At 38.8% G+C, this 20,933-nt stretch overlaps 1 protein-coding gene across 1 annotated transcript in view; it reads right to left on the bottom strand.

Annotated features, from left to right (window-relative positions):
• Nucleotides 1-20,933, bottom strand: part of SPOCK1 (SPARC (osteonectin), cwcv and kazal like domains proteoglycan 1) — a 2,429,073-nt gene that overhangs the window by 1,760,080 nt on the left and 648,060 nt on the right. The gene's annotated exons all lie outside the window — the stretch shown is intronic.

The following is a 20,933-nucleotide window of genomic DNA, read 5'->3' as shown; positions in this document are numbered from 1 at the left end:
AACTAAACTTCACCAACACTATTACCCTAGCCAGAGACAAAGGCATTTCTGCCATGTTTCTGGATCTGTCCAAGGCCTTAAATACCATTTCCTACAGCTTTCTTCTAAAACAACTCTCTTCACTTGGCCTATCAAACACTTCCACCAGCTGGTCCTCCAGCTACCTTTCCAGTAGACTCCAGTCTGTTCGATGGATTAATTCTTACTTATCTTTTCTTCCTGTAAACACAGATATTCTGCCCAGTTCCATATTGTGACCACTGCTTTTAAACATATTTGCCAATATCCAACACTCTACCAAATAGCAAGCATTCCTCATACAATATATTGACAACTCCTCATTACTCCATTCTGCTCGTAACATAATTACTCTACAATACCTTAGCCAAGAGTCATTTTCATCTCTTGAAAGCTGGATCAATAAATCCCAGCTTCTATTCAATCAAAAAAAAAAAACAAAGCTGCTGCTATTCCTCCCAAAAGACTTTACACACCTCAAACAAAATGTATCTTTAACATAATCTGATAATACCTCTATAGAAGTCATCCCCCACACCAAGCTACTAGGCATGACAATTGATGATAACTTGACATTTCACTTACATGTTCTCAAAAAAAAAAACTCACCAAATATTAGCAGCACTTTATAGAACAAAAAAACCTACTTAACTGATTCATTCAGGAAACTCCTGGCCTTTACACTCTTACTTCCAAATTTACTATATGGCTTCCCAGTACTGCTTAACCTTCAAGATTCCATCCAAAATAAACTAAACCAATATAACACTAAAATGGCAAATAGCAAAATTTGCCACTGACTCATCAAACAGAACCAGAAAACAAATTGATTGCCTTAAATTACCCAAGCAGCTCACTTATACCCAAATACTCCTAGTCCACAAAATGTACAAACCTGAAGAAAGCAAAGCCATAGTAGATTTATTGCATGTGGAGCAAAGCCTTAGTAGAGTTATTGCACACATACATCCCTGATAGGCCACTTTGATTTGAAAGCAACATGATCCTCACTACTTACAAACCACACTTGTCAACAGTAACCTCTCTCTGTTCCAGCTATGTAGCCCACTCCTGGAACTTTATCCCTTAAACATATTAGCAACCTTTCCAGTTTCAAGACCAATCTAAAAAACTATCTATCTAATACCTGTAACTGTACATACACAACCCTCAAGACATATGAATGACCACCTACTTACTATAACTATACCTTTCTCACTTGAAATTCACTAACACCTCCATATCTATGACTTTATTGTACTTAATATTTAGTTGTATATTGTTTATGTGATTATTCTCATAGAAGTTGATGTAAGTTCTCTATGAATTCTGTGATTACTGATTCTGATTACTTTTTTATTTATTTTTTATTAATTTGCAGTTAAATATGGATTCTTTAAATGAGTATGCCATTAATGATTTGTTAAAGCACAAACATATTTTACAGTATAATAAATGCTATGTGGATTTAAATGAAACACCCGATAGCTCTGGTGATCTATGTTCCTCATATCAAAAGTTGGATGATTTTCTTATCATTAGTGATAAATCTAGACTTACTGAAAATGATTGCACATGTGCAATTGGCATGGCTTAGAGAACCATTGTTACATATATTAATCACTGGACTGGTGAGATAAATAATGTTATGCAAAGAGCAAATAGAACACATTTAGGAAAGGATGTGTCTGCTGTCTGCAAAGATCATTCAACCCCTACGAAACAAGATAATGCCACTGACAACTTTGGAATTCTGGATACAAATATTCAGCAATATGAACATTCAGAGCATATAGTAGGAAATTAATTAGGAAATTACAAGAAAATAAAAAGAAAAGAAAGAAGGGAATACGTTCACAACAAATAACAGGGAAGAAAAAGAAACGGATAAATGTCTGCAAAGCAAAGAGAATGCATCCTAAAAGGACAAATCTTTGTTATGTAACACACAGATTACAGGGACTGATAACATTTTTCTATTAGAAAACCTTCAGTCTACAAAAAAGCATTATTTTTCCAAAAGAGAATGTAGAAAAACAAGGCAAGGGGTAGGTAAAAAGTAAGAAATCAAAGCAGAACATGGAAGGATTGAAGAAAATTAAGAGAAGAGAGGAGAAAGACAGAAGATGACAACATGGCTCAAGCTGTGGATGTACAAGGGCAGCTGGATGAGAATTTTATGTTTGAAAATTTAATATGAGATACAAAGAGTGGGATGAATATGACTAATGGTGATGAAGATCATTGATTTGCAACAATTGATAGAGCAGCTATTACTGAAATAGAAGTTGAAGATTCCTCAGATCTGATCAGTAAAGATATTCTTGTAATTGGAGATTCAATTATTGGATGAACTGATACTTATATCTGCAGAGAAGATACTGAACAACAAATTGTGTTATACTTGCCAGGAGCAAAAAGAGAGAATGCGAGGCAGGCCTTAGAATGCCTTAATACAAGGAAGTGTGGATCTGTTTTTTTTTTTGTTTTTTGTTTTTTTTTACATGTTGGTACAAATGATCTCATCTGCAAAGTCTCTCTGATTGTTATTAGGGAATTGACAGCTTGTAAAGGTGTTAAGATATATTTTTCACAAACCACATACAGACAGAAAAGTCATGTCACCATGAATGAAAATATATTTTGAGTAAATACATACATGATAAAAAAGTCTTGTTTTAAAAAATCGAAACATGTAGAGCACCTGAACCGAATATTATGCACACATGTGTTCAGACAAGATGGAGTGCACTTGTCAAGAACAGGGAAGAAAATTTTTGCAGCCAATATTTTACAGAATTTGACAAACACGAGGCAGGATTTTTTGCCAGGTTGAAAATTTAACAGTTCAGCTATCAACATCTGATACATCTCTAATGCTTGTTAATGCTAGGAGCATTACACATATATTTTTAACTGAAAAATTTGCTACTTTCCCACAAGATTGATGGTTAAAGAACAATAACTGGAATCCAGTTCTGTTAGGGAATAAATGTTTTCACTTAACAGACATTCTAACAAAAAAAATCAGGTTGAGCTTTTATGATAGGAATTAAAGGTAGTTATGAGATCTATGATTATTACATGTTCAGTGATAACACATATACTACACATTATGTAACTGTGAAAATTAAGGCAACACTGAAACATATAACAATTGTTGGAGTGTGTAGACCACCATAGTCAAGTCGGGATGACCTAGAAGACTTCATACATTTTTTGCATGAAACACAAAAGTGAAGAATAATAGTGGCTGGAAACTTAAATTTACCAGACAAAGACTGGAGTAATATTGATTCAACAATGTAAGTAAGGAAATTATTCACAACATATGCTCAGGAACAACAATTGCTTCAGATCATAAAAAAAAAAAAATACCAGGGAATGGAACATACAAAACATTGTTTGTATTCCTAAACAAATTACTGTTGCTTCATGTAAAGTTTTACCATCATTGATGTGCAGTGATCATGGGGTTATAAAAGTTAATATTTGCTATATAATTCTGCCACATTGAAATCAAAACCATGCACAGAATGTTAACGACAGATTATATAGAACCATGAATAGAAAAAGAGAAATGAAAACGGAGAAACAATGTATGGACTGTTATGAGCTAAAAGTAAGAGAAAGATGTAATTGAGGAAAGCTGCTTTATTGGCAAGGAATTTTACTCCAGAGTAGTTCCATGACTGACAATGCACTTTGCTAGGAATGTCTTGATAGCCATATAGAGGTGGGTGGCATGTCCTTGCTTTTCCCTGCTACAAGATACCTTGTTCTGTTGACATAAAATGAAGTATGAAACATTGATTTTGAGTAATGTTTATCTGTAAAGTTTTCTCTGACTGACTGAGCAGTTAATGATTCTTCAGTTACTGATAAGGCAAGGGTATTCCCTTAACCAAAACCAGTGCCTGTATTGCAAACATTGACTAGGTACTGTACACTCAGGATCATTGTTTTAATTATGGATTAAAAAAGGCCTTTATCAGCTCAGTCAATAGTCTGTAATCTGCATGACTTGTGTTTTTGAATCTTTAACTTCTGCATGGTCAGTTGTCTAGGTAGTTTGTGTTTCCCTCCCCTGGGCTGGGAGACCATGTTAGACTATACATTCACCCCTCTCCTTAATGAAAGTTAGAAATTACTTAGTTAGTTAGTTTCCTTGACCATTTTCTAGCTTTCATTAATGGGAGGGGAAAATGTATACTTTCTTAATATATTGATTTATTTCTTTTGCTTTGTTAACCAGATTAGTCCCATTGGATCAACACCCTCTTTAAACAGGATATCTGAGGGGGTAGTCATATTAAAAACAGAAATTAAATGCCCAGGCTGGCAGCCCCACAGAAGACCAAGATGCTGTTTCTTTCCACTAGTTTATTGAACTTAAAAGTAAGTTGATTTAGTGCTTTCATCTCTCAAATGCAGACTTCTTCAGAATGAAAGCACATTCACCTGACAAGATTTAAATACTCTTAAAACCAAACAGTATTAGGTGAACAATAAAATATTTAAATATTTCAAACAAGCAATACGTTATTTAAAGAACCACTGCAATAAAAACAGACTGTTAAAACACTCCAATAAAACCAGTAAATATATTATATTCCATAAGCAGAATCGTATTAAAATGATCTAGAAATTACATTTGTGAGAAATCCAAGTCAAACCGTAATCACAGAACTAAAAGCCATGATGTAAAAGTGTTATTAAACTTTTTTGTTACCTATTTATAAAACACGTTAAAGGAACACATTAGAAAACCATTAAGAAACATTAGATAGGGAATTAGGATTTCAATGCTCTTAATTTAAATGCAGGGGCTAAGTATAGGTGGTCATTTAGTCCAGGGGTTACACAGGCGTTCAACCATGACTGTCAAATAAGTTTGCGGTATTCTAATTTATTCTCCCATTCACCTCCTATCTAATGTGGTGTAACCTGTTCAAACACCCATAACTTGAAATGTGCATACTTGCAAGTAATAGTGTGTCTGTACAGAGTGCTGGTGTCCATCTTCCTATTAATCTCATATAGGTGTTCATACACCGTTTGTTTCAGTGCTTGCTCTTTCTTGCCAACATAGAAGGAGTGACAGACAAAACTAGCCTGTTACCTATATTGTAATAAGTGTTAAGGGTTAGTCTACCAACTGAATTGCTTGCATTGCCATGTTAACTTAGAAGGCTGTTTCACTGAAATGAACGATGTGCTGCATATTTGTGCTGACTGAAATGCCTATATCTTGTATCTAAATTAACCAGGTTTCTCTCCACTCTATTTTTTTCTTTTCTCTCCAACCCTCCCAGCTTTCTTACCATCTAATCCTGCTCTAAGACTAAAGGACCATCCCTGAGTGACAAATAAGAACCACAGGCAAACAATTGCAGCCTCTTCAATAAGTAGTAAAGCTACTTGCTGTCCTACATCAGAACCCTGTTACCTTGGGAAGCAATAAAGTACGTGTTTCCCCTACCAAGTAGTAAAGCTGATACCTTCTCAAATCTATTTCCTATATGTATTAAAAATCTGCTACCTAGCCAGGTTACCCAGCAGCCATACCCCTCCCTAGTCCTGCATAAACACATTCTCTTGGCCTTGCTTAGCCACCTATAACTGTAAATTGCCCCTACCTCTCCCTCCATAATAGCTATCTCTGAACTCTGTCTCTCCCCCACCCCCAGCATAGCTCCTACACACTTCTTTTTTTCCCTTCCAGGCAAGATCCCTCTACTAGTCCTGTTTTATACTTTCACCCTTCTTAGTCTCCTTGTATCTTTCCCAAGTACAACTCTGTTGTACTAGGCTGCCTATATACCTCTTAGTCTACCTGCTGCACTCCTCAGCTTTCTGCCCTTTGCTACCCCTCTTCCATCACCACTTCAGATTATCTCAACCTACACTCACCATTACTTACCAGTAAGGTGAATTGCAGTAGCCTGCTGCTCACTGATTGTTTTCTCAGACTCTGTCCTCCTTACCTATCTGAACCCGCTCCATTCACCCTGCAAGCTCACTCTGCTCCCCTACCCTGCCCCCAAATCTCACCCGCCCCCAGCACTCCTACATTTATTCCTCCATCTCTCCACCCACCTAGTCAAATTACCCAATAGCTCTTCTTCCTGCCTTACAACTGCTCTCAATCCACCCAGTCTAATTTACCAAACTTCAGCCTCTGCCTATTCACTCCACCTACCCAACTCCTCCCTCTCCTCTCATACATCTCCTCCATCACATCTCCCTCAATATTCCATTCCCCACATCCCTCACAACTATATTCCTGCCTCCTTCATATAACTTCAGACAAACTACTCCTCTTTCCCATTTCTGTCCTCATCTTCAAACATACTCTCTACTTCAACTGACATTCCTGTCTCTCTCCCTTTGCATAATCATGCTTTCCTCAATCCCCCAGCAGCTCATAGTCCCCTGCTTCCTCCTTCTCTTTCTGATTCCTTCATGCTATAGCAGATCATACTCTTCCTTTGCTTATCCAATCCCACCAACAAAAATAACATCCACTAAAAACTTCCTTCACCCTAACTCTTACTCTCCCTTCACCCTAACTCTTACTCTCCACTATTGCTAATACATTTATGCACAAAATAACATTACATCCAACTAAACTCTCAATCTGTAAACCTAAATTTCCATTCAACAACATATTCTTAGCTGGAGATATCCACCCCAACCCTGGTCCCATTCTCTTTGCTAACAATAATTACCCATACCCATCTTCCCCCCTCCCAAACACATTGAAAATCTTCACCATGAACTCCCAGAGTCTCAATAACAAAGTCCACCTCTTCCAGGCTTGGTTAACCCATAACCAACCAGACATCTTAGCCATTTCCGAGACTTGGCTTAAACCCCATATCTCTTATTCAGAGATAATTCCCCCAGGATACCACATTCTTAGAAATGACCGACCAATTAAAAAAGGTGGTGACTCTGCCATAGCCTACTCTAAATCACTTACTGTAATTCCCCTCCACATTCCAGTTCCTCAATTCAAAAATACTGAACTTACAGCTGGACTACTGAAACTAAATAGACACAAAAATATCTGTATTATTGCCCTATATATCTCCCCTGGGAACAATATCCCTATCCTCAAAGACATTCCCCAATGGGCATCTACTAAAGTTAAGTACGAAACATACATCTTAGGTGATGTAAATATCGAATGGAACAAAATCAACTCTCTCTCTCTCCCTCCCAAGCCAGCAACCTTTACAACTTCACTCAAACAATACACCATATAACTCGACCCAACAAAACTAACCCCCCAGGATCCTCTATTGACTGGATCCTAGTCTCTGATCCAAATAAAATCACTAATTCTGGAATAATTCCTGATACTATTAGTGACAACCTCCCAGCCTTTATTCATCGCGCTACCAACTCTTCTACTCACCAACATCAATACATCCTAACTCATAATCTTAGTAACTTTAACCCTACAACCTTCTCAAACCTGTTCAAACAAATGAACTGGCAAGACCTTAAAACCCTCCCTCTTGATGCTGCTATCAACTACTTCAAATCTATCTTCTTGGATATGCTAAACTCTCTTGTCCCTATCAGAAATAAAAGGGTAAAAATAAATACTGCTCCTTGGTTATCTAAACATACTAAACAAATTATGCATCAAAGGGACAAACTATGGAAGCTGTTCCAAAACAATAAATTGCACAATACCATGCTCCAATATAAGCAACTACGTAACCAAGCAGAACAACAAATCACTAAGGACAAAAAATCCTATTACATCAACTTCCAGTCTAATAATAACAATAACCCCAAGAAAATCTGGAATTCAATAAACTCTCTTCTTAATCCTGGCTCCAAGAATAATCCCTGTCCTGATCCAAGTAAATCTGACCTAGAACTATGCTCAGAATTTGACTCTTTTTTCATACAGACAATATCTGACCTAACCAAGACATTCCCCATCAATAACCCATCTGTTCCCCTAGCTTCTCCCTCCAATTCCCCCAATAACCCTCCCCTCAGGTTCGAGCTCAAACCTGTCTCAACTAACTTTATAAAAAGACTTCTGTCTAAACTTAAACCCTGCTCTAATGCCCCTGACAATATTCCCTCCACTTTCCTAAAATGTGCTGCAGATGGGATAGCACTCCCAATCAGCATCATTATCAATAGATCTATTAAGAAATCTTAAGTCCCCAAACTTTGGCGCTCAGCTTATATTCTTCCTCTTCACAAAGGAGGCACGAACACCAACATCACAAATTTCCTCCCTATCACTCTACTGTCACCAATCTCTAAAATCTTAGAAAAGTGCATACACTTCCAACTTATGCCTTTTCTAACCCCAAACCATCTTCTTACACCAACCCAACATGGCTTCTGCTCTGGCCATAGTATTATCACTGCTCTACTCTCCTTCCTAGAAACTATCAATCAAGCCCGAGATTCAGGTCACCTGGTCTCTACTGTTTTGCTTGCTCTCTCTAAAGCTTTCGATACTGTTTCCCATAAACACCCTCTTCTTCACCTCTTAAACCTGCATCTCTCATCTAACTCTCTATCCTGGTTCTCTAGCTACTTATCAGACAGGTCTCAAGCAGTCAAATGGAGAAACTCCATCTCCTCCTTCCTACCTACCCCAACTGGTGTACCACAGGGATCCATCCTTGGACCCATGCTATTTAATATTTTCATTAATAACTTTCACATTGCTATCCCCAATGCCAAAATTATTCAATACGCAGACGACTCAACCTTAGTCTGCTCTGCCTCAAACATCTCTGAACTGCTCCTCAAAACCCAAGCTGCTTTCTCAACCACTGAAAACTGGATGCACCAAAACCACCTCTCCCTTAATGCTAACAAATCCAAAATTCTCCTCTTCTCCCCCAGAAAGTTCTACTCCTATGATAAAGATACTTTCAAAGTCCTTAGTCACTCCAACTCCACTATTGAAGTGGTTCCCTCTGCCAAACTTCTCGGTGTTAGAGTCGACGAATTCCTTAAGTTTGACATACATAGTCAACAAAATATTAAGAAAACCCACCAAAAACTAGGTATGCTATATAGGAACAATCACTTTTTCTCTCACTCCACCAGGCACACTTTGGCCACTACCTACCTTTTGGCCTCATTATTATATGGAGCCCCTCTCCTAACCAACCTGTCATGCTCTATCACCTCCAAACTAGAAAGCTGCTGCAACAAATTCTCTAAATTTGCCTCCAACAGTAAAAATTCCACCCATCATTGCCTTTCCCTTCAATCCCTAAGCTTGTTAGAACTACCAAACTACCTAAACTATCTGCAGCTCACCACAGCACACAAACTTATATTTCATCCAACTAACTGTCCTGCTCTAGCTAACATCCTTCCATCCTACATCCCCAATAGAACTCTCAGATCTGAACATCAAAACCTGATTGCTATCAACAAACCTAAAAGTCCAGCTGGCCAACTTATCCTCTCTTTCACTATTGGCAAGGCTTGGAACTCTCTCCCTTCCTCTCTAAGAACAATAGCAAACTCTGAAAATTTCAAAACTCAGCTTTTCAAACATCTGTCCACTAAATGGAAATGGACCTGTCTTCACCCCATCTAAAAACTATACAAGAACACACCAATATCCTACCTAGAGCGTAAAAATGTGAGGCAGTGCATATAGTCTACCCCACCTAAAAACTATCCAAGAACACACTGATATCCTACCTAGAGTGTACCCTAGCACTCAAAATGTCCTACAGCTATTTAACCTTGAACCCCTTTGTGCAAATATTGTAAACAGATTCACACTTTAAAACAAATGCATGCAAAAAGTCTTCTTAACTCTCTTCTCTATGTGCATATATAATGCATTATCTCAAATTACTCTATATAAGAATAGCTTTATAATTGTATAACCCTTTAGAAAAACCATAGTGAATTTGTATTTGACTATTTGTAATAATGAATGTTCCTATTGTACAAACTGGTCTCCTCAATGCATTACTTATATTTTACATATTTTTGTAATTTGTATTTTTGGAGCTTTTCTCCCCAGGCCTCCACTGAAAATGGGTCCTTGGGGTCCAGTGGACCTCCCCGGTAATCAAACTGGAAATAAATAATAATAAATAAATAAACAACACCCTTTATAAAACAGTTAAAATACTTACAACCTCCCAAAATTAGGTTCAGACAAGGAGCAGACACTTCAGAACATTTCACCATGAAAGGACATTGTGGGCACCCCCCACACATGAAAGTACCCTTTTTGACTATATTATCTACCTCAATAATAAAACTAAATTTACTTTCAAAAATGTTCTTTAAGTTAAAACCTCTCCTGAAGCTAAACATCAGGTGTCTAGAAAAAAACTTTGGGGCTATTGGGCATTGCAGCAAATAAGACCCAGTATTTCAATATAATCTGTACACCCCTTGTATCCTGATTATAGTTTAGAACTAAAAAAGTTCACTTCCATTTGAGTCTTTTGAGGTTGCTCCAGTGTGCACAACACTGTGGGAGGTTATCTCTAAAGAAGAAACCTGTGGACAACCAATTAATGATAAACAGTTTTCACCCCAACCTTGTAATATTTCAAATTTGAGGGAGGTATTAAGGGTCTTAGGGTAACCTCTAGCTAAAACCAGGGTCTCAATGTAATCAAACTCATTCACTAAATTGTCCTGGAGAGAAGTCATTTCGGCTGCTCGGACCATTTGACCTTTCACAATGTTTTTGTTTTGGTGAAAGGGGTCACTACTACTGTAATGTAAATAAGAGTTGGAAAAGTTTTTCTCCCTGTATAATTTTGAAGTAAATCTATTATTAGAAAGATCCCTCACAATCCTAGCATCCAAAAATTGTACATCATTTATTTTCACTGTATGAATGAAAAACAAAAATGCATTTGTCCTATTAATAAAGGACATAAAGGCATTAATGTCCTCTACCTGAATTTTCCAAACAATAAATATGTCATCCAGGTAAGAAAAGTATGTTTTAACATTTTTAAAATGAGGTTATGGAAAAACAAAATGTTGCTCCCCCTTTAACAACACATTATTGGCAAATACAGTGGAGCAGGCAGTGATTATGGTAACACCAGTCATTTTCTAATAGTACTCGTCTTCAGAAAAGACAAAGTTGCTATTGAGTACCATTTCAATGTTTTCTATCACCAGTCTGACATCCTTAGGGGACAGAAAATCAAATTCGAGCAAATTACTTCGAACTTCTACAGAATGTGGGATTACAGAGAGCAAGTCTTTTACATCGAGAGTAATAAAAACATAGTTGGGAAAAAATCCCACGAATCAGCTAAAATATGTTTGTGTAAGCCCTGAAAAGGTGTACATTTTTTATCCACAAAAAGGGCAAGGGGGTGTGTTTTTGATCCTGCAGCAGCAACTATTGGTCCTAAAGGGCAGTCAGCAGCACATTTATGGTCCTTAGGTATTCCAAAGATCCCAGGAATAAAAGGCTTAGGAAGTCTGAGAGATTTATACTATGTCTTGTCAATAGCACCTTGTAATAAATTATCTTCAAAAGCCAAATAAAGCTTTCTGTATGCCACAAAAATGTCATTACATGAACACTGGGAGTACCTGCAGTCACTATTCAGTAACTACAATATTTTAGCTGAATAAATCCACTGTTGCATTATGACCACCTCTCCCCCCTTGTCCAGCTTCATGATCCTCAAATCTTTATTGTTACTTCTTCTGGTTTTTCCCAGTTAGGGGTCGCCACAGTGGATCACCTGTCTGCTCATGATTGGCAGTGGAGTTTTTATGGTGTCGAGTTGCCAGCCCGGCACCCAGCCTTCCACAGAAGGCACACACACACACACACACTCATGCTTAGGGCCAATTTTAGAGTTTCCAGTCCACCTACAGCATGTCTTTGGGATGTGGGAGGAAACTGGAGCACCCAGAGAAAACCCCCCCGACCACAGGGAGGATATGCAGACTCCGCACAGAAGGCACCCCAGCCGAGGATCAAACCAGATAACCTATTGCTGTGAGGTGGCAATACTAACCGCTGCACCACCACGGCCACCCTCAAATCTTTATTGTACTAAGGTCCCTTAACACCAGTCTTTCATCCTGGGAAAGGTTACTATTGAACCATCTTTTGGTTTCCATAAAAGTTTTAATGTCATTCCCAATGAGTGTCTCAGAATTGTATATAACATTTTGCATTAGGAAGTATTAGTAGTAATGTTTTCTACAGTATCAAGGAAAATAAGGTCACGACTTAACTTTCTAATAAAAAGTTTTAAATCCAAAAGTAGTTCATTCAAATCTGCTCTCCTAGTAGGGACATAGGTGAACCCTGTACGAAAAATAGTGAAACGAGTGATATTTAGTTCTAAATCATGGTAATTAAATACATGAATGTTGTCATCTGTATAAACACATCCTTCTCTGTGAATAGGGAAATCCACAGCCTCTCCATAACTGTTATCCATAGAAAAAGGTATGGAGTCAGTACAAATTAGAATCTCTTCCTGTTTTTTTGTCTCCTGTTCCTGTTGGAGACCTGTCCCTGTGGTTAGTTCCATGTTGCTTGAACATAGGTATGGTAAGAGGTTTGATTTTGTATTCTGGAAGACCTCCTGAAAGGGTGATAGCCTAAACGGTCCCCATCATCACTAATTTCATTGTTAAACCTTTCAAATCTGGGGTTAAATAACCAAACCAATGCTATTATCATTGCCCCACACCAGGGGTCTGCAACCTGCGTCTTTGGAGCCACATACGACTCTTCCACTCCTCTGCAGTGGCTCCCTGTAGCTTTGCAAAATAATGGCCACTCTGCTGCATGACACACGCACACACACACACACACACACACACACACACACACACACACACACACACACACACACACACACACACACACACACACACCAATCGAGTGAGGGATTTTAAATATTGCTCTTATAAACTTATAAACTTGCTTGAATAATAGTTTCTGTTAACATGCATTTTCCTACACACACACACACACACACACACACACACACACACACACACACACACACACACACGCACACACACACACTTACCTCGTAACTGTACAGATTTTTGCAGAATGTCCTGATTTTTGCCTCGTATTTTTGTATGTTTCTAATAAAATTGTGTTTTTTCTGGAAAATCATTGATGGCTGAAGTCAGAAAAATATAGACAGACATTTGAGTTTGAGACTTCAGAAAATTCATGCTAATGCAAAACCTATTTTATCAACTTTCTAAGTCAGAAAAATATACACAGACATTTGAGTTTCAGACTTCAGAAAATTCATGCTAATGCAAAACATGTTATTTTATCAACTTTCTAAGTTTGTAAGAGCAATATTTAAAAAGTGTCCCTATTTTGGGCCTTTGTCCTCCCATTATTTATGGCTTTATTCACATTTCTTGCAAGAGGTTGAGAGGTATGAGTCACCCACATACATGCGCACGCGCGCGCATGCGTGCACACGTGCACACACACACACACACACACACACACACACACACGCAAACACATGCACACACACACACACACACACACACACACACACACACACACACACACACACACACACACACACACACACACAGACTGAGTGATACCAATATAAATCCCAACAAAGGAACAAAAATAGGGATGTATTTTAAATATTACTCTTATAAACACAGTTCTTTTATATATAGTATGGTAACTATATATAAAAGTTTATACATTGTGTTATTTTCATTTAGGGGTCGAATAGGTTTTGTGGCTCCAGATGAATTTTATTTGGTAGGAGAGGGGCCCAAATGGCTCTTTTGATAGTGAAAGTTGCAGACCCCTGCCCTACACATTACTATCCAACTGTGTTGTTACCTTTTTCTGATGTGAAGGGGTAACTGGTAAGCTCTGCCCTCCCTATGTGCTTTGCAGTCCTTATCTAATTTTGAAAACTTACATTTCTTCATTTTCTCTACTATGTCATCGACTTCTTTTAAAATACCAACATATTTACATTTATATTCTTGTAGTGTGAAACATAAATCATCCTGTATCTGTTTGTTTGAAGTAAGGATCTCATTCCGCAATGTATTAAGTATTCTTTCATTGTTGTGGATAATAGTCTGCATTGCTACAGTTTGTGTGGTTATTCATACTGACTCAGGAAGATTTGGCCAAGGCATTAATACTGTTTTTGATGTCATGGGATCTTTTATATCCACCTGAGCTACCATCAGTCCAGGCAGATGGGGCCTTGGTTTAATGTCTCATACAAAGGAGCGATAATGTAGATAAAACCTAAAGTCCAGTTTCCCTTAACATAGTTGGTTAGTTAGTTAGTTAGTTAGTTAGTTAGTTAGTTAGTTAGTTAGTTAGTTAGTTGGCTAGTTAGTTCAAGCATGTTAGCTCATTCTTGTTATGTGTGCTACATATTGTAGCAATGTTTACACTATTTTAATTTGTAGGTTTTTGTTCACTCTGAAACTATTAGAGAAACAGCAAGACTTTTTCTCTTGAATAACCATTTTCTCTAAATTAAAGCAAACTCTGAATAAAGAAATATAGGAGATGCAGGCGTGAAGCTGCCAGAGAAGAGTGTAAGGGTGTTTGCCTCTCTCTTCAGAAATGCTCATGTTAGTGTTTTGTGTGTTCTTTCTTAAAAGTCACTATTACTTAACTGCATGTTTGATTGTGCCATTGTGTTATTAGTCTTGATGATATCATGAGCATTCAAATGTGTTGTGTTTTTTAGTTTGGATTATCTGACCTATAAGTCCCTGTACTCATAGAGGCACTGAGAACTGCTCTCCTTATATGGTCATAAGTAGAGGCACTGAGCAGTGCTCTCCTTATATGGTCATAAGTAGAGGCACTGAGCAGTGCTCTCCTAATGTGGTCATAAACAGAGGCACTGACCAATGTGCTTCTTATGAGGTCATAAGCAGAGACACTGAGCAATGCACTCCTTATGTGGTCATAAGTAGAGGCACTGAGAAGTGCAGTCTTTATGAAATCGTAAGTACAGGCACTGAGCAATGCGCTCCTTATGTGGTCATAAGTTGGCTTAGCAGTCGATGTCTCTTGATGTATAAGTCTTGTACTATTTATGGAAGTGAGGTGGGGGATTAGATGAGAACAAACATCATGCACAAAATTTTTAGTCATGTTTATTCTGTCAACCTATTTTGGGTTATCTAGTAGACTGATATTTTGGGGAGTGCAATGCATGTTTTCCTTATAGTACACAGGTAGTTGGAAGGGCCATTTCAATGGAGACAAGTAAGATAGTAGTGATTATAGGAAAGGAAAAGTTAAAGTTGAAGGGTGCAGTCGAAGCAAGGTATATTATATGCTGGCATTTGGTAGAGTTTATTCTCCATTGTCACTAAAATTTTCATTTTCTGTGCTGAATTTCTTAGCATTTCAGTTACACCTTGTCAATGGACCATTGGAGATTTATTTATCTATTTATTTATTTATTTATTAGCAGTTGGTTTACCAGGATAGTCCATTGGGCCAGTAAGAATCCCTTTTCAATGGAGTCCTGGGGAGAAAAGCTCCTATTACAAAAAATTACAGCAGTTTACAATTTCTATCATCTGTAAGTTAAAGACAAAGCTTAAAAAAAACAGTTGTAACAAAAAGATTATAGCAGTTTACAACATCATTCATTTGTGGGTTCAAGACCAACAAACATTAAGCAAAAAAAAAAGCATTGCTGTAGTAGATATATAGTTTCTTGAGTGGAGTAGTAGGATTAGAGAAGAATAACATGTCATTGCAGTTGGCTTATTATTTGGAGTCTGGTAATATATGATATAGTTGCCTGAAGGGAGTGGAGAATAGGTTATGAGGGGTGGGAGCAGGAGCATTCCCATGAGGATGTTAGATGTGAGTGCAATGATTTTTTAAAAGCAGGGAGGTTGGTGGTGATGTGGATGGAGGGAGGAAGGGAGTTCCATAGGTGTGCCAGGGCAAAGGACAGGAGGTTTTGTCCTGGAGAGCGAAGGGGTTTATACAGCTCTATTAGGTTTTGGTTATTAGATCTTAGAAGTCTTTGTGGCAGGTGCATTTTAAAGGTAGAGCTGAGGGAGGGACAGATGGAGGGATGAAAAATGAGTTTGTGAGCAAAAGTGAGCTGTGTATAGGAGAGATAGTTGGGAAGATCTAGCCAGTTAAGTTTGTGGAGAGATACACAGTGATGGGTAGATGATTTGTGGCTAGTGGCAAATTTGGCAATTTTATTATAACAAGAGGACAATTTTGTTTTGAGAGATGATTGTAGGTTTGTTAGGAGAGGGGCACCATAAAGGAGGGAAGGGATGAGGAATGTAGTAGTGAGAGTAAGCTTAGTAGATGTAGTGAGGAATCGATTGTGTCGGTAGAGCATGCCAAGTTTTTGGTGTTTTTTTTTATGTTTAGGTGTAGGTGACTATTGAATTTAAATTGGTCATCAATCTGGACTCCTAGTAGTTTGGTTTTAGATACCAGTTCAAGACGTGTGTTATTCTGGCTAGTGACGTAGAACAGTTTTCTATCAATGGTGTTGGTTTTTGAGGGGGTAAATACCATAAGTTTGGTTTTTGATGCATTGAGTGCTAGATGATTGTCCTTTATCCACTGTTCTGTGGTAGAGAAGGCATCTTGAGTCAGTTTTAAGAGAGTGGGGATGGATGAGGCTGCACAGATAATTGTAGAATCATCTGCATATTGAATAAGTTTAGCATGAGGAATTGAGTGGAAGAAATCATTTATGAATATATTGAAAAGGAGAGGACCCAAAATGGAACCTTGGGGGACACCAGTGGGTGTGTTACGGAAAGAGGAGATGGCTTTTTTCCACTTGACAGCTTGTTGTCTGTTGGAGAGATAGCTGGTGAACCAAATGAGAGAGGAAGGGGATAGGTTTAGGTTAGGCAGCTTAGTCAGGAAAAGGTTGTGAGAGATAGTATCAAAGGTCTTAGAGAGGTCAAGAAAGAGGGTAGATACAGTAGAGCCAGAATCTCTGGCTTTATTTACAGTTTCCAGGAAGGAAAGGAGAGCAGTCATGGTGCTGTGACCGGGTCTGAATCCATGTTGTGTGGAAGTTAGTAAGTTATTATCTAGGAGATAGGGAAGGAGTTGAAGATGGATACATTTCTCTAGGAGTTTTGATATAGGAGAGAGGATGGCAATGGGACAAAAGTTAGTAATATTGTTATTATTGCATCCTTTGTGCAGGGGAATGATGTAAGCCATTTTCCAGAGTTTGGGTACAAGACCTTCTTGAATAGAGCGATTGATTAGGATGCTGATGGGGAAGGCAATGGCATCGGCAGCTATGCTGAGGAAGGATGAGGGAATGTTATCGGGGGCATTGGTGCATGGTTTCAGCTTTTGCAGGAGTTTTTGTATGGTAGAAGTAGGAATGAGTTTTAGAGAGAATGGTGGGAGTTGAGAGACTGGGGATAAAGTGGGAGACAAGAGTGAGGATGCAGAAGTAGGGGGTGAGGAGTTATTAGAGAAAGATGAGGTTAGTTTGGAAACAGAGTCTATGAAGAAGGAGTTGAATTGAGTAGCCAGATCTATATCTGGTGCATTTGGGTCTGGGCATGGGTTTTCTGTTGAGCCAGGTTTTAGGAGAGTAGTGATCCCTTTCCAGAATTTTTGAGGATTGGTTTTATGGTTATCTTGGAGTAAGGAGAAGTAATTCTGTCTATCTGCTGTGATAAGCTTTTTAACTGTATTACGAAGTGATTTGAATTCATTAAGGGTGGTGGGAGTTTTGATTCTTTGGTACTGTGGCCAGGTTTTGTCTCTCTGTTGCATGGCAGTTAGTGTGTTTTTTGTTAACCAGGCGGCGGTGTTGTTTCTTATTCTTTTGGTTTTTAATGGGGCAAAGATATCCAGCAGTTTTAGGAAAGTTGTATTGTAGTGTGCAACAGCATTATCCAGGGGTAGAGTTTTAGGGGGTTTCAATTTATTGATTTTAGGGAATCTGAGAAGGTTATAGGGTTGAAGTTTTTTAGGCATCGAGTGCTGATGTAATTATGAGTTACATGTAGTGGAGATGGTAGATGCCTGGTGAAAATGGGAAGGTGTTCACTGAGGGAGTCAGGAAGAGTTCCATTATCAATGTAGTAGTGTGGGTGAGAGACTAAGATCCAGTCTAGGGTACTGCCACTGGAGAAGTCTTTAGAGGGCCTGGTAGTGAGTTTGATGAGCTGAGAGTACTTATATAGGTTGATGTTTAGGGGGTGCGTAGGGGAATGAATGGAAGACCAATTAGTATTTGTGTCTCCCATGATAATAGTTTCATTACTGATATTGGTAGAAAGCCAAGATAGGATATCCTCAAGTACTGAGATATTGTCTCTCGGGGGAATGTAAAGTGAGGCTATGCAAATGTGTTTGTGTTTATTTAATTGAAATAGTGCTAATACTAATTCTGCATTGGAGAATTGAGGGATGGGTTTGTTATAGGGAGTAATGGAAAGGGTGGATGAGTAGAGTAGAGCTACCCCACCACCATTTTGTTGGCCCTGTCCTTTCTGATGATAGAGTAGTTTGGTGGTACTATTTCAGCATCTTTTATGTGAGGTTTTAACCAGGTTTCAGAAATAGCTAAGATGTCAGGTTTGTTGTGGAGAAGCCAGGCGTGGAGATTGGGGCTTTTGTTAGCTATGCTTTGGGCATTTAGAAATGTTAATAGGATGGATTTAGATGTAGGGGAAGTGATGCTAGGTCCTGGGTTAGGGTGTATATCTCCAGATAGAAGTATGCTTATTAGGTGTTGAATTATGGTGATGAGGTGTTTGGATTGCTTTGTTTGTATGCTGTATAAAGTCTGATTTGTGTGGATATTGAAGGTTAGGGAGGGTCTGGAAAGTTTACAAGTATTAATTAGTTTGTAGTGAAAAAATAGATGGTTGTTAATGGGATACAGTCCAGGGGAGATTGAGACAAATGAGTGTAAGTGAGTTGAAGGGAGTGAGCTGGTTGTGTGACATAATGGTGTGTGATTAGTGCAGTTGGGCTGGGTAAGGTAGTGGAGAGAGGTAAGGTTCAGAAATAGTAGTAGTTGGATTGAGTATGATATACGTTTTGTGAGCATGTTGAGGCTTTGATAGAATAGAATATGTAGTGTAGGGAAAAAGGGTTAGAGATAGATTTTGTGTTGTTTAATATGAAGGGAAGTATGAGGAGATGGGTTATAGGGGGAGGGGGTATGAAGAAGATGGTGGAGAAAGGAGTGGAGTTGAAAAGGTAGAGAGTAAGTAGGAGAGGGGTGTGGTATGTAGGGGGAGGAGTTAGGAAGAGTATGGTGGTGAAAGGGGAGGGGTGTAATAGGTAGAGAGGAAGTAGGAGTGGTTAGGTGAGTATAAGTGTAGATGCACTGGGGGTGGGTGGTATTTGGGGGTAGGGTAGGGGAGCGGAGTAAGCCCACAGGGTGAATGGAGCGGGATACACCAAAGGAAGCTAGGCAGCAGGACAGTGTGAAAAACAATCAGTCTGGTGAAGGTAAGTAGAGAGTAAGGTAAGCAGGGTGGTTAATGGGATTCTTGGGGTGCAGTACAGAGGGAAAGGAGAAGGCAGATTCCAGAGGTGGAGATGGGTAGAACTGTTGTTTAGAAGTTAAGAGAGAGAAGACTATTTATATGTTTTATTGTAGTGCATGGGAAGGAGTGAGGGAAAAGGGGCTATAGATAGGTAGACACTGCCACCTCGTGGACAGAAACTGAATTTGTAAGGAGAGGAACCACTAAAGCAGATCAATAGGTGTAGGAAGGAAGGCAGCTCTGAAATAGGGAAACAGGAGCCAGGGATGAGGCAGGTATGAGGGGCATTCACAGTAAGAAGGGTATGGCTGCAGGCGATTCTGGCTGGGATCCTTTACTAGCACCAGGCAAGTTATATAACAATTTCTCAAGTAAATTGCAGTAGGGATAGTAGCTTGTTACATACTTTCTTTAATCCTTTTACTCTCTCTTGTGGGAGAAAGATAGAACTGTCCCTGTAGGGAGTCAGGCAAACAGAGTGAGACTTGCTATCCTAGGAATGGCCTTGGATATCCAGGAGGGCTGGGCCAGTAGACAAAGTGAGCTTAGGAGAAAAAAGCTGAAGAGCTGGGGAAAATAGAGAGGAAGGTGTTTATAAAATAAGTAGTAGGTTAGGCAGTAGTTAAGGATAATGCATCATTTACAGATTATGAAAAGTACAGATTAGGCAGCAGAGATCAGTAACTGTACATAGTTTGTACATTATTTATTTGATGGAAGGGTAGGTTTCTCTCTTTGTCAAGCAGAGGATCTGAGCATCTGTAAACCTAAACAAATTGACCTAAGTCAAGTCCACACTAAATGTCTTAGAGGAATTACACAGCAGCATGTGTCCAACTTCATATTTACTCCAGATGCTCACCTCTTCAGCCTTGCATTTAAGTAATACTTGTAGGAAACCTCTAATATACTCAGCTGCAGAGTCAGCATGCATTTCCAAAAAGAGATCGCATTTCCCTTAACCTCAACTAGAAAATTAGAGTTCTGCCTCTAGAAACCCGTGGGTCTCAGAGAAACAAAGGTTACTCCCTCCTTCACCCTTATATATGGTCACACCATTTCCCCTCATCTGAAAGTGCCAAAATATTTCCAGTGGTGGTGAATGACATTCTACTAAGTCTCTGCTCGTGTAGATCTGATTAAAAAACAAGTTCCATAACCAAGTGGCAATAAGAGTAGGTACCTATTAGTCTGCATCCTCTACTCCCTCATACCATATCAAGGGTCAAGGATAATGGCTAATATGTAGATGAGGTTTGGCAAAGCCCAGTGTAAGTCTGTAGAGATACACATGCAGACATGCACCTCTCTCTCCAGTACGTGTTGACACTGCATCAGGCCAAACCTCCCACTCAACATACGTGAACCAAAGGTATGCAAGGAACCTACTTTCA

Source organism: Protopterus annectens, chromosome 4.part0 (genome assembly GCF_019279795.1).
Source record: "Protopterus annectens isolate FY-2018-M chromosome 4.part0, PAN1.0, whole genome shotgun sequence".
Classification (NCBI taxonomy): domain Eukaryota; kingdom Metazoa; phylum Chordata; order Ceratodontiformes; family Protopteridae; genus Protopterus; species Protopterus annectens.
Note: the sequence above shows the minus strand (reverse complement) of the source record. Positions and strands in the feature narration are given on the sequence as shown.